At 43.0% G+C, this 13,789-nt stretch overlaps 1 protein-coding gene across 2 annotated transcripts in view; it reads left to right on the forward strand.

The window, feature by feature from the left end:
- FSTL4 (follistatin like 4) overlaps window positions 1–13,789 on the forward strand; it is a 236,515-nt gene that overhangs the window by 60,503 nt on the left and 162,223 nt on the right. The gene's annotated exons all lie outside the window — the stretch shown is intronic.

Genomic DNA, 13,789 nt, shown 5'->3' on the forward strand with positions numbered 1-13,789 from the left:
TTGTACTTTAGCCAGAGACAAATATTTGCATTGAGAAGTAAAGGTTTTTAAGTCAAAGGTGTGCTACATTATTTAGTACAGAAAATTTTCAAATAAAATAAAAACTTTCATTTTTTTTTAAACACTTGCTCTGTCTGTTGGACAACCCCACCTTGTAGCAGCTATGAAGTTGTTTGAATCTCCCCATGCTGGGTGTTAATGGGAGTGGGAGCAGTTGAACACATGCGCATCAATAGGAGACTCAGAAGCATAAAAATTGAATTCTCTCCTGCCTTTTCCTTTCCTATAGAGAAAATAGGTCCCATTAGTACAGAAAGCTTTGGCAAGATGGTATTTGCAGTCCAAGGCTGGAAAGCAGCTGCCATCCCCAGTGTGTTGTTCAGCACAGGACTTCACTTTTCACTGCTGCCAGTAATCCTATTTACTGTGAGCACAAAATACCAGCTGGATTTTTGCCTGCTGGATATGTTCTCCCATTACGAACGGGTTGAAGTCATTTTGCACTGCAGTTGATCTGACGGAGCCACGCGTGGGGAAGATGAGGGCATGAGGAAGGCTGCGTTGTCCGGTCGTGGCTGGGGGCTGTCAGCAGCTGCAATGGCTTGCTGAGCCATGGTGCGATGTGAAGAGCCAGGCTGGGGATGAATGAACACAATTTTTGTTTCTCAAGCAAATGTTTTTGAAGTGAGCTTTTCCCCAGGCTGTTCCAGTCATCCCTCTTTCGCCGCTCATGTGTTTCCTTTGCCAAGTTATGGGCTCCTGCATCGAAATGCTGAGCTGCAAAGTATTCCAGTGCATGCATACCAGGGTCATGGGGAGGTGGTGGTGGGTCCTGTGTGGATCCTGCAGGGTGGGAGAGCCTGGGTGCCTTTTCAAGGGGCAGCAGCAAAGAAACCGGTGCTTGAGCTTGTTGCTTGAGCTCTGTATGCATAGGGGAAATTGCTGTATCCTTAGCATGGGATGTTCCTATTTACCTGTCTGCTCCTGTAGAGCCCAGTATAGCAACACTCCTTTCCTTTTAGGTCAGTGGTCTAAAGGGACTGGGGAAATGCTGCCCCTCTTGCATTTCTTTTGATCCCATCCATCACTGCATCTTTCCTCCAAAGCTGCCGGAGAGCTGTGTGTGCTGACCCAAGGGGACAAGTTGCAACGAGAGAGGCTGGGATGACAGGCCAGGGAGTCTCTTGTGTTGTCCCTCATTTTTAAATTTGTAGATTTACTTACTTCTTCTAAGGCTCCAAGGGATGAATTTGAACTATAAGCTGGTGGAAAAGCCTAATTCCAGTCTCCAATCTGAAATACAGTGTCTGCCTGTTCTTGGCTTGTATCGTGTGCTTCATGCTGGGCATCTAGTTGCTCTGCTTTAAACTGGTGGTACTGGTTTTCTGGGGCTTTCATGGATGGCACTCATCTAACCTATTTTCACCTGTAACCACTGCCTTGGCCTCATGGGTGTCTGTGCACGCCACACCTTGTACTCCTGTTTGTGTAGTCATGGCATATCTGTGTGGATCAGCTTAACATGTGAAATATGCCCTGCATCAAAACTCATTTTATTCCATGTCCTTTCTTAAAAGAATAAAAAGCCCTGAAATGCTGCTTTCGCCCAATATACTCTGTATGTTAATGACCGATGATTGCGGCTTATCCCTGCTTTTTATCCCAAGCTTTTCTTCTTAGGCCATTAAATGTGACTCCTGTTTTCATTTGGTGCCTTTGTATTCAAAGGGAAACAACGTTTTGTTGATTTTTATCAGTCATTGCTTGGTTTTATTCCTTGTGCAGAGCACTTTCAAAGGGAAGGCAGTGAATATATATGTACTCTTATTTTCTATCTGCCCTTTCAGATGCAGCTCTCCATGCACTTTCCTGGCGTGAACGAATGAGGAGTGCTCCCGCACCCTCGGTGCAGGCTGCTGTCTTTGTTTAGCAGCAAGATACGTCCTAGATGGACTCTCTGCGTGGCAGTGGACCAGCACTGATGCTGTGCAAGGGGATAAAGCGTGTTGTGGGTGGCTGCAGGACTCTACCCTGTACAGGGGTCTCAGTACAGGTTTCTGCCCCACTGGACAGTTTCCCAAACCACATGCCAAGCTGTGCGAATTAAGAAAAATTCAAATTAAGTTAAAAATGTTTGAAACAAAAATAACCCACAGCAGAAACCCTTAATTTGTTACTGATTTTCATCTATTTTCACCTCTTCTAGATTTTTCTTTTTACATTGTGAGTCTCAACATGAGAAACGGGTGATATTCCTACTCCTCAGAATAATAAAGAAAAGCAGCTAATGTTAGTGTTTCAGAGATAATGCTCCATTTCTGTGCTGATACCCTCTGAGCCTGTTTTAACAGTATGTGAAGTTTAAAGGCTTTTCACTTTCAAAACAGCTTTTTAGTAGGTTTTTCATTTTACTGCGTTATCCTTTCAATAGCCTATAACTCTTCCATCAGGTAAATGCACATTAAAATGCTTCCTTCAGCACAGAGCAAATTCAGAAGGAGTAAAAGGTTTGTAATGCAGGAGAAGTGGCATTAATTCTTCTGTCACCCTCCAACAGTTACTCCTCCCTGTGCTTCTCATATAAAGGAGAAGTGGGGATAAAAAAAAAAAAAAAAAAAATCTTTTCTTTAATTTAGGAGCTTAAGATGTTGATGCGTATACTTCCGAATGCTTGGTGCAGGTCAGGACTGGCAGAGGAGAGTGGACGTGTGCTGGGGGTATTCACCTCGGGAATAGGAAGAGATCTTGAAATATGATATTTAGGAGCAGGATTGTAAGTCAAACTGCCTTAAGAAAGAGATAAATCTTCAATCCCAGCCAGGGTAATTTCCTTTATTGATGTGAAATAAAATCCTCAGGAAGGGGGTAAGAAGTAGATGTGCTCTGAGGACAGAGCCTCGAAAAGCTTGGTAGTAACTACATGCTCTGAGGTTTGGGGTGCATTTGCTGACAGAGACCAAAATGTCAAGGTGTTGTCCTATACGAGATGAAGGTTTCTCTGCATTGTGCATTAACATTGGCTCCAGATGGAGCAGGCAGTGGAATGAAATGGTGTGTCTGCAAAATACAGGAGTGCCGGAGTACAGTGGTGTCCTGGAGTTAGACAGCAAATAGAGAATTAAACCAGTGAAGAACTGCAAAATTAGCATAAGTTGCAAAAGAACTGGATGCGATTGCCTAGAAAATAGTGTTTCTCCTTGTTTCTTAGTCTTGGAAAAGAACTTCATTAAAGATAACAGAGAATGAGAAAAGGGAATGCAAATGGTTATTGATCGGTGGTGTGCTGTGGCAATGTTTCAGGCTGGCTTCACGCTCCTGGAGCATTTACTGCTCACTCACGCTGACCAGCACTGAATTAAAGTTTGAAGGCACTGCAGTCGCTTGTACTGGAGCACAGGGAGTTGCTGGAGCACATCTATAGTCAGGGAATTTGGGAGAGGGGTCATTATTTTTTTTATGTTCTGGTGACATCGCAGTTACAACTGGCTCACTCTGCCTGGCAGTGCACACTTCTGAGTGCAGTTTTTACTCCGTGTGTTCACTTGAGCAACGATCTGAGAACATTCTTAACCCACTGCTAACAGGACTGTGTTCAGCCTTTGAGCTGCTGAGCAGATACGATCATTGGGCAGCACCGTGTTCATTTAAGAGTTAGTTGCAGTCTGAGTGAAGTGTGTACATTGGCCTTTGTGATTGTCCTGCCGGAAGATGTTGGTTTTGTTTTGAATAGCTAGCATTTTACATCAACCTTGCTTTGTTCCTGATAGAGGTTTTATGAACCTTATTTGGGAAGCACTGCATAATGTATATAAAAATAATATTTTAAAGACGCATCTCATACTTCCTAATTTAAAGGCAGTCCTGTTTTTTGGTTGTGTGTGGTGTTGTTTGTTTGTGGGGTTTTTTGGGGTTTTTTTGCCTCACTTTCTAGCAACCAGCCAATTTTGAAAGCTTCCCTTTGGGCTCAAAAAGTTGCATGAGTTTTCAAGTCGTGAAGTATTTAGCATAAGCTGGGCTGGCTGCTGGCTCTGTGAAGGACTGGCTCTTTGCCTGTGACTCCTGCTCTCCTTGCCATCCTTCCCCAGGTGGGATGCGGTTGCAGCCACGCTGACAGCCATGTGCCCCATGTGCATCCCTGTTTGGTGCAGGCAGTCACTCACCAAGGCATCAGCTCTGGTGCAGGCGCATTCCACAGCGGATCGGGGGATTGTGGCATATGGGGTGGGGTTCCTGAGCTGGGGATACCCCAGGGGAGCGCAGAGACCTGCCAGGAGCCGGCAGCTCACATGAGAGCGGCTGATGCAGTGTGAGAGGGGCTGGGGTGATGGGGCCACCCCTGGCTCCCACCGAGGGCAGCCCTGGGGAGCGCTGCAACCAGGACAGGCAAACAGATCCTATCGAGACAGGCTGAGAGAGTCGGGGTGGTTCAGCCTGGAGAAGACAAGGCTTCAAGGAGACCTTGTAGCAGCCTACGAGTATCTAAAGGGGCTGACAAGAAAGCTGAAGAGGGACTTTTTACAAGGGCATGTAGTGACGGGACAAGGGGGAATGGCTTTAAGCTGGAAGAGGGCAAATTCAGATTAGGTATTAGGAAGAAATCCTTCCCCGTGAGGGCGGCGAGGCGCTGGCACGGGCTGCCCAGAGCAGCTGTGGGTGCCCCATCCCTGGCAGTGCCCGAGGCCAGGCTGGACGGGGCTGGGGGCAGCCTGGGCTGGTGGCCGGTGTCCCTGCCCGTGGCAGGGGGTGGGACTGGGTGGTCTTTAAGGTCCCTTCCAACCCACTTGGTGAAAACTGATTTATAAAAATGCCCTTTCTTCTGTGTCCCAACACAGGTGTAATACATCCTCATTCGGTAGCTGCATGATTGTAATTCTCCCCATAATGGACCTGTTTGGCTCCTGCCTCACACTTCCGTTATATGGTAACGCTCCTACACTTGTAATCTATGAGGCTCTAAGGCATCTAGTCGGGAAAACATAAATGAAATGTCTTAGGAAGAAAAAATGCGAAAAGACACTGTGCAACTTCAACAGTTTCAAGCTGGAAGTTTATGCTGATTTAGATGTGATGCAGGATTGCCACTAATCCTGCTGCTGGGGCTGCCTCTTCAATCAAGTAAAGTAGCCATGAGTCAAACATACATTACATTGCACCTAAAGTAAAAAACTCCCAAATACAGAACACCTGCACTAACACAAACCCTATTACAACTAAATAGCTTTAATACTTCTCTTTCCTTTCTCTCCATTTATTTTCAGCAAACGGCAACTTTCACAGAAAAACATCAGCGCTCAGAACTAGAGTCGCAAAGTGAATCCAGTCCCTAATTTTCATACAACTTTCTGTCTTTATGTGCGGTAGTAAATGACAGAAGTGTAGCAAGCTGCGCATATGCAGCTATTGATAGCTTCCCTCTGGAAAATTTTATCCTTGAAAATTAATCTAGTTGGGAGAAAGGGGCAAGAGAAGGGACAGTGAAAGACCCTATAGATTTATTGTCTTAGCAGACCAAACAGACTTGTGCCTGAAGGTGGATTTGCAGGCTCATACTCGCTTCCTTTTGAGGGTAAGAGGTTTTCTTTGGTAAAGTGACTGGTTTGAGAACTGTGTTTCTGGCTGCTGGAGGAGGTGTGGTGGGTGTAGAGGCTCAGTGAGGTGGCTCTGCCATGGATTCATGTTTTGAGTATTTGTCCCTTATTTTTTGTACATTTAAATGCTTCTGCTGGTGGAGCAGAATGAAGCCTGTTCCTCCAAGTCCCAGTGTTTCCAAGTAATGCTAATAACCAGGTGGTACACGGAGGTCACTGAAAGACCTGGTATTTAATTACCATATATTTTAGGTTGTACCCATTGCCAGCCTCTGTCCTGTTCTAGCAGCAAGGGAAACGGGTGAAAGTCTGGTATTTCTACCTCTTTTTCATTTTTACACTGGGCTTTAACACAGCTTTAAAAACGTTTTTCAAGAATGTGACTTCATTTGTAAGGTTCAAATGTGCGATGTGCAGCTCTTAAAAGGAAACGCTAATGGAAGTGCTGACACAGGCGTCGCTGTGATGGCGCTAACTGAGGTCTCCATAATCAATCACATTGAAACCTTGTGCAGTGGCACTTGTACAATTTGGTGCAAGTCAGATTTTTTTTTTTTTTGTTAAGAGCAAAATTCAAGAATAATGTAATAAGGAAGCTGAATGGATATTAATTATAAAACCTTATAAACTATTCCTCTTCCAACTAAAAATAAATAATCAGTATAATGTTATTTTTTTTTAGACAAATACAATGATGAGCTGTTTTTCTGTTTCTGTTCTTTTTCCTCAATGAGCCTTATAAACTGATGCACTGAATGAGAAAATAAATACGAAACTGGAAAGATCTTCTTATTCAAGCTGAAATAACATTTGGTTTATGCATATGTAAAGGGAAAATAGGCATATAATAAACAAATGCAATTATTTTTTGATAAATGGTCTTACTGCAAAGCAATAAGTAAAAAAAAAAAAAAAAAATATATATATATATAGATTTCTGTGAGACCATAGAATGCCCCTCAGATGGAGACCTGGCGTCTTTTCTTGAACGATTGCTAATATTGCAAGATATCCTGCACTTTTACATAGGCATGATAAGCAATGGCCATGCATGTCCCCCTGCCACTGCAGCAAGCCCAGTACACTTGGTTTATGGATTTTACCCTCCACCAAGTAGAAATAGTCAAAGTGAGGGTAAAATTTTTTTTGGAATCAGATGTTGAAAAATAGGTGGAAGTGAGAATCTGGTGCCTTGTGCCAAGGAGGTTTGGGGGTAGTGCTGTGTGGAGATCTCTGGGTTCGTGGTGTGTGGTGGCTCTGGAGGGTGGCGGAGCCGGGGAGGAGGTCTGAGCATTTGGGGGGGGAAGCCTCGAATGGGGTGTCTGGAGGAAAAGGGGAGCGAGCAAAGCGCAATGTGTATAGACAGATTTAAAGGTTAATAATGCAGACAGCTGGGAAGATCTAGACTGTTCAGCTTGCCTCCAGCAACTCCACTGGTAATCTAATCAGAAAAATCGCCAGAAAAAGTGGCAAGTCATCTATAGTTATTTTGTTATTGGATTCTAACCTCCTTGTAGTCTCTGCCACAAGAACTTCATTGAAGGAATAGCAGAAAGATGCATGACACCGCGCTATTGATTTCTCATGCCTTTTATAGTAGCCTGTAGAGTGCTAGGGCTTGCTGTGCTGGTCAAAGGATGAAAGACCCCTGGAAACAAGGAAGAGGAGTTAGGATGGTCCAGACAGTAAGAGTAGAGGCATGGGGCAGGCAGAAGACTGATGAGCAAGATTAAAGGCAACAAGACAGATTTTGAGCAGTGACCTACAGGAATTTCATTGTCTTCCTTCAGAAGAGTATATTCTGATAGAGTTCTACCAAAGCAACCAAAGTATTGATGTGATCTGTTCCCTCCAGATCTGATACTGGAAAGTTTCAACATTCTTCAGACTGTGTGTGATACTGTGATAATTAAATACACGATCAAGTAAAATACATGTGTGTGCACACATGCACGTGCATACACACGCTGCTACCCAGCTTCAGTGGGTTGCTCACAATGCTGTAAATACAGGTGCCCAAGGAAACATTAAATTAAATCCTTCTGATCAATGCAGGCAAGATGCTGGTCCTCTGCTAACATTGTGCCGTTTTTGGGTGGGCTGGTTGTGGGGACCTGCTAAACGGCTTGTAAATGCAGGGCGAGGTGCGGTGCCAGCAGGAGCTGTGCAGCACGGCAGCCCAGCGCATCTAGGTGTTTGTACTTGCTGCACTGGAGCAATGTAGTAATATTGCCTTCAATATGCAGTACCTATCATAGATGACTTTAGATAAACATTTAATAACAAGCCGTTTTATGAATCGCCTCTTCAGTAGCTCTTCCAAGAAGAGAACAATCATGCAAATTGTGCATGGTTGGGTTTCATGGCCGGGATCTAGATATATATGTGGCCTTATGTATTGGTTGATATTTCTCAGCAGTCTCTGTATACGCTTCCCATAGTTTAGGTCTTTTGATTTGTACATCTGTTGCTTCCTTTTTCATGTTAGTACCCTCACAAACCACAATACTACCCAGAAATAGTATTTAATGAAGCTTTTGATTTCATAATGGTTAAATGGATTTGAAATGGGAGAAAAATTAGGCTAATTACACTAGGGATAGTGTAGTTACTTGAAATTTTCGAATGCCTTTTCTTGGTGTGGCCTCTAATGGATTTAGTAGTCCTGACAGATACAGAAAGTAACATTAATCCCTGGGTTTGGATATAAAAATGGATACATTTTTTTTTCCCTATACTGTTGAGTGTTTCCTTGGCCTTATTTGCAGAATAACTGCACACTGTTGCTATGAGCAATTCCACTAGGGTTGTATTTGATACTAAACTGCAGAGATTAAGCAGTTCCCCTGGTGCTGGTGTTACCAATGTAACTATTTTTTGCAGTACTCCTTTCCAGAATAATGTTTCTTTTTGGTGTTTGTTTTGTTTGTTGAACTCTGCAAGAGGCCTCTTGAAACAATGTAACCATCTGGGAAAGTTTGTTTGTTTTGGTTTGGAGGAGGCTTTCTACAGCATCCTGTCTCTTGTTTTGTCTAGAGTATCTAATTAAATGAAAGTGACTGAACTCCTCTTCCCAGGTGCTGTGTCCCTCTCTATCCTGCTCAGAGATGTGCACACACATACACACAGGGAGTAACCTCCTACATCTTGAAAGGAAGTAGTTTGCATTTGTAGCAGAAATGTATGTTTGAAACATCTCATTTTCTGTATTATTCTCTAGGATAAATCACCATTTTTGCTTTATAAAAATAATAAATTATAGCACCAAAGGCTAGTAACAGAGATAATGAATGCACTATTACCATGCCCCTATTCCAGGTGATTTACTATAGCTTTTCTGTCTCTCCATTTTCATAACAGGCATGCAATGAAAAACTGAGAAGCTCCTAGAGCAGATTATTATGAAATTCCTGCTTTATGTTTCCTTTCTTATTTTATTGTGGTAGTAATGATGTATGTAGCACATGCATTTGCTAACTGAACAGAAGCTGGGTTCAATAGTCATGCATCTGAACTTTTGTTACTTCCAGCTGTGGGTCGTTCGTGATGTGCCTTAAAGGCTTGCTGGGGAAGGGAGGTGTAAGGCGCCGTGCTGCAGCATCTGGTTTCCTGTAGTCAGCAAAAGCAAAGTTGTGGCAAGTCAAGTGTATGGGAAGCGTCCAGTCATGTGTAAACATAACCTGGGAATGTAAATAGATGTGTGTAAAGATCTTGAAGACACAAACCTGCGTGTGTATGCATTGTATGTATATATCTCCAGTACTGGCAATGTATATTTTTCAGCAGTAAATAGTGCTTACAGGTGTGACATTTCAGGCTGTAGAAGGTTATTTAATGAGGGAAAGGAAAAGTGTTGGGGGGGGAAGTGATGTCAAGATGCTGGATGAGTAGCTTGTGACTTACTGCTCACCAGTTTACCTAATGGAAGTAAAAAAGCTTAGAGACGGAATATTTTTGTCAGGCTGTAGAGGGTCTGATTTTATTTTTATTTTGTTACAACACTTGCAAAGTGCAGCATTGCCTTTGAATGACGTGGTGTAGAAGCTTCCAGTTTCAGTTATACCAATCTCCAGTGCCCCATAATTAAAGTTTCCAGTTTGGGCTCCAGTCCTGATGAAACATCTAAACTTTTTCCTGCAGCAATAAAACTCAATGTCCAGCTGCCTGGAGGAGCTCACTGTTACTTGAAGGCAAACTGACTTTTTACGTGTAAATGTAGTAATTTACATTCCTGCAGCATATAAGCAACTTTTTATGAGTAGCAATATGATAGAGCTGTTCCGTTGTTGGTTTTGCTCTGTGTGTGTGATGGGTTTGGTTGGTCTGAACTAAAGTCAGGGCTTGTCATGAACCCAGCCTTCCGCTGGACTCTTTGGAAGTTTTGCTGAAGTAAGGAATAGAGTCTTATTTGGGAGTAAAAGAGGGGGGAAAAAAAAGAAAGTCTGTGAGCCTTAGTCTGATGTGTAACATGTTTAGTGGCACGTAAAAGGTAGATGAGGTCTCTGTCTTTATGAATTAACAAGCAACCAGAGAATGCGTATTCTCCAATGTGGTAATAAACATCTTCATTTTCTTATCAAATCCTTGCTTTGAGATGAAGGCAGCCTCATAACCAGCCTTATGAAATTCCTGCTCGGTTATTGTACTGCCTGCACCAAGTTTTTGTCAGTTTTTCACTGGAATTCCAAATTTCTCAGGGGCAGACAGAAACCAATTTGAGAAGTCACAGTGTGTTCGTGGGTGCATGCAAATGCGCTTCCTCTCCCCATCTTTCTGGCTTTAATACAATATAACATCTCAGACCAGCCATCTTGGGTAAGCTTAATTAGTGTTGAAAAGTGGCTTGTTTTTGCAAGATGATCAGTTTTTAACCTAAGTAAATTACTTTCTTTGTGACTAATAAATTAAATAAATTATGCCTTTTGCCATGCAGTACAGCCGGGCTTGTAAATACTGTGAGCAGTGAGTTGGTAGTTGCACTTGATTACTTTTCCCATTTCTGTTTTTAACAATCCTTGTAAGGGTGGGGAGCTCAATCACTTTTAACAATGTGACCCAAAAAACCCAGTGGCAGACGTGTTTGATGCCACTGAGCTACATGCTGGTGTCCTTCCCGGCTCGGGTGCCTGCCCAAGGGATCAACTGGAGCAGGTGCCTTGATGCAGTTGAGGAAAGTCTCTTTCTGTGGTGCTGCTCTAAATTTATTAATAACCTGGATAAAGATAAGAGTGCTTTTGCAGTTAAAAACCTTCTTTCCTCTCCGTTTTTGTTGGCTCTGTTCTGTTTTGCATCCTGTTACAGTCCTTCCTGGATGGAGGGTCCATCTGTACAGTTAAGTGTGCTTGTGGGGTGCTTTAGTTCTTCAAAGGATTATGCAAATAGTAATTGAATTAAAGAGCTGCTATCAACATGATCAGATTCTGGCAAAGGCACCCCATGTTAAGACTCTGCTTGCAGACACACAAATTTCAGAGGATTGGGACTAGTAGAAGCACACCAGGATTCCCGAATAAGTGAATCTTTCCTTTCTGGCTGTTTGTAGGGGGTATCCTTCCTACCCCACTTCCTAACTGTAGTGTGATTAAACAGGAGCTCTTCATCTTGGAACGCGGAATAAACCAAACTGTGAACAAAATGACTGAGACATAAATGTAGACGGGCTTTCTGTGGTTTCTCCATAGTAACCAGGGTGGATATAGAAAAGCTGAAGTATTTTGTCTTTTTTTTTTTTTTTATAAGCTGGTGCTTGACCAAATCCTTGATGTATCATCAAAAGACTTAAAATTTCCATTGCAAGAGAAATAGTCTTTGTCTTCAGTAATGTTGAGTTTATATTAAAAATCAAAATACCAAAACTACTTGAGGCTCCAGAAGTTTTTTTGCTCGCTGCCTGCAGTAGCTGGTGGGGCAGGGTGCAGCTGTGGCCTGCCCAGATGTGACCCGATGCATTAGATCGGAGCAGCCCGGTGTGAACAAGGAGGCAGAAATAACCTTCAGCGAGAGGCATGGTGTAGTACTCGGCTGGTGCTGGGTCGGAGAGATCAATTTTTAGCGATCAAGAAAGCACAGGAAGGGCTTTGCTGTAGTTGTGTCTGAATTACATTTATATAGACTACAACAGCTCCTGAATCTTGATCTTTTTTAAAAATATCTTTAGCATCAACAGCACTCCCCAAAACATGTCTTGTGAGGCACATTGTGATGGATAAGCCAAGAGCTTGTACAGGTGCAGGTCCTGCCACCGAGAGGAGGAGGAAGAGAATAGTGCTTGACCAGGGCTTCCTCAAGCCCTGATCCTTCACGCTGCTCTGGTCTACAGCAGGCACTGCAAATGCAGTTGGCCTTGGCAGTCAGGTCTCTTGGAGATCACAAAATTTGCATTCCTGAGGACATTTTGCAGAAATTCTGGAACAATTAGTAAAGTAAATAAAGAATAGTCAGATACTCCTTCCAGGGACTGTACTTTTTGCACTGTTCAGAGATGCTTTGACCTTCTAGTTTATTACGAGTCAAGAAAAGTCAATATTTCTTAGCTTGCCAAGTTGGAAGAATTTTAATGAGTTATTGAATCAAATAGTTAATCCTCCAATAACAGATTTTTTTTCCCCTTTCAGATTTACCCTGATAAAAACAAAGGCTTTACAGGGACCAAGAAAAATGGGGTTTTGTAGGAACTTTTCCTTGTCTTTATGCACATGCTTTAACCCCTTGATCACTAGTAGATGAAACGTAGCTTCAACGCTGGGGCATTTCATATTGGCATAAAATACTGGGCAGGTAGGGGCTATATCAATGTTAGTGAGGAATTTAGCATGATAAAAAAGAATTGATAGATTGAAGTAGCTAGTGCTGATGCTCCTCACATCCTCCATTGCATGTGATGGGGGTGTGTCTCTGGATGAGATCTGGTGTGCTCTCTTAGGCAGAACTGTTCTGCTACTTGAAAAATCTTTGACGGGAAGAGCCCTGGATGCATTTTGGGGGATGGCGTGAAGCTACAGTTGCTGCAGGATTTGTCCTGTTGGATGCTGGAGTACATCTGGAACAGTGCTTCCACTTGAGCTCCCTCTGAAAGCTTGTGCAAACCAAAACCTCACCAAGAGCCAAACCTACATGTGGTAAATGTAGACAACAGGGATTTGCTTCAAAACTGTCCTGCTGGTCCAGACTGAGCCATGGCGTGGGTGCAGCCGGTGGCTGCTGCTGTTGGAAGGCTGCGCAAGGCTGGCAGTGGGTTGTGCACTATGAAATGTTTATTCCTGCTTTAATTATGCCTTTTGCAGCATCCCTTTGTAATTCTCAACTTTGTGTACTCCAATTAGCATAGAATAATCTAATTTCCTGAAACTCTCTTCATTGAGTATAATGGTAATTATTGCTCTGAGTAGTGGCTTGTTCGCAAGTACCCTGTCCTGTATGAATTATATAAATGTTCTGTTGTAAGCCTTTAAGTGAGGAAACTTGAGAAGCAGAAAATGTTATAATACGTGGGCAACTCCCTTAGCCTTTTAATAGTATAAAAAAGCAGATAGTTCCCAATACTATATCCAATGAGTTCTGAAAAGTAGTAGAAAGTTATTTTTCATTATATGTTGTTGTTCAGAGTGTAGGGACAGATACTGGTCGTTGCTTTTACAGCAAGAAGCATCCTGTAATATTCCCCTGACTTCAGTGATGGTCGTTCTTGGGGGTTATTTTTTTCAAAAGCTCTCAGCAATTGCCTGTCTGAGCTTTCATTGAAACCTGTGTGAATTTTGGCCTTGGGGATGTTCTGCTGGCTCGTGGAGCGGAGGGTGGTCTCTGAATACAGATGCTGATGCAGAAGCCGAAGTGCTGTCATTTAGGGTGCTTGGCTGCCCAAAAGGAAAGCTCCTTGTGAGTTTTGTGGCTGAAAGAGTGTAGGTTTTCAGAATTACTTTCACGGCCAAAATTTGGCCACTGAAATGCTCCCACTGGATTTATTTTAGGGTCTAGTTTTGCTAAGGGCTAAAAGAACAAACAGCCCATGTCTATCACTTTTCAGTAAAGCGTTTTTAGCACGTGCTTACTGTTGTGATGAGGGAGAGGCTGGGGAGCACCGAGGTGAAGATACTCTTCAAACTGCTGCTGTCCAAAGGAGTGTGCTTTTCACCTTGCAAACTTTGTCGCTCCTCCTCCTGTAATGATTGTGCTGCTACACCAGATGAGTACAGTCTGTTAGG

The sequence above is a fragment of the Falco cherrug genome, chromosome 8 (assembly GCF_023634085.1).
Source record: "Falco cherrug isolate bFalChe1 chromosome 8, bFalChe1.pri, whole genome shotgun sequence".
NCBI lineage: Eukaryota > Metazoa > Chordata > Aves > Falconiformes > Falconidae > Falco > Falco cherrug.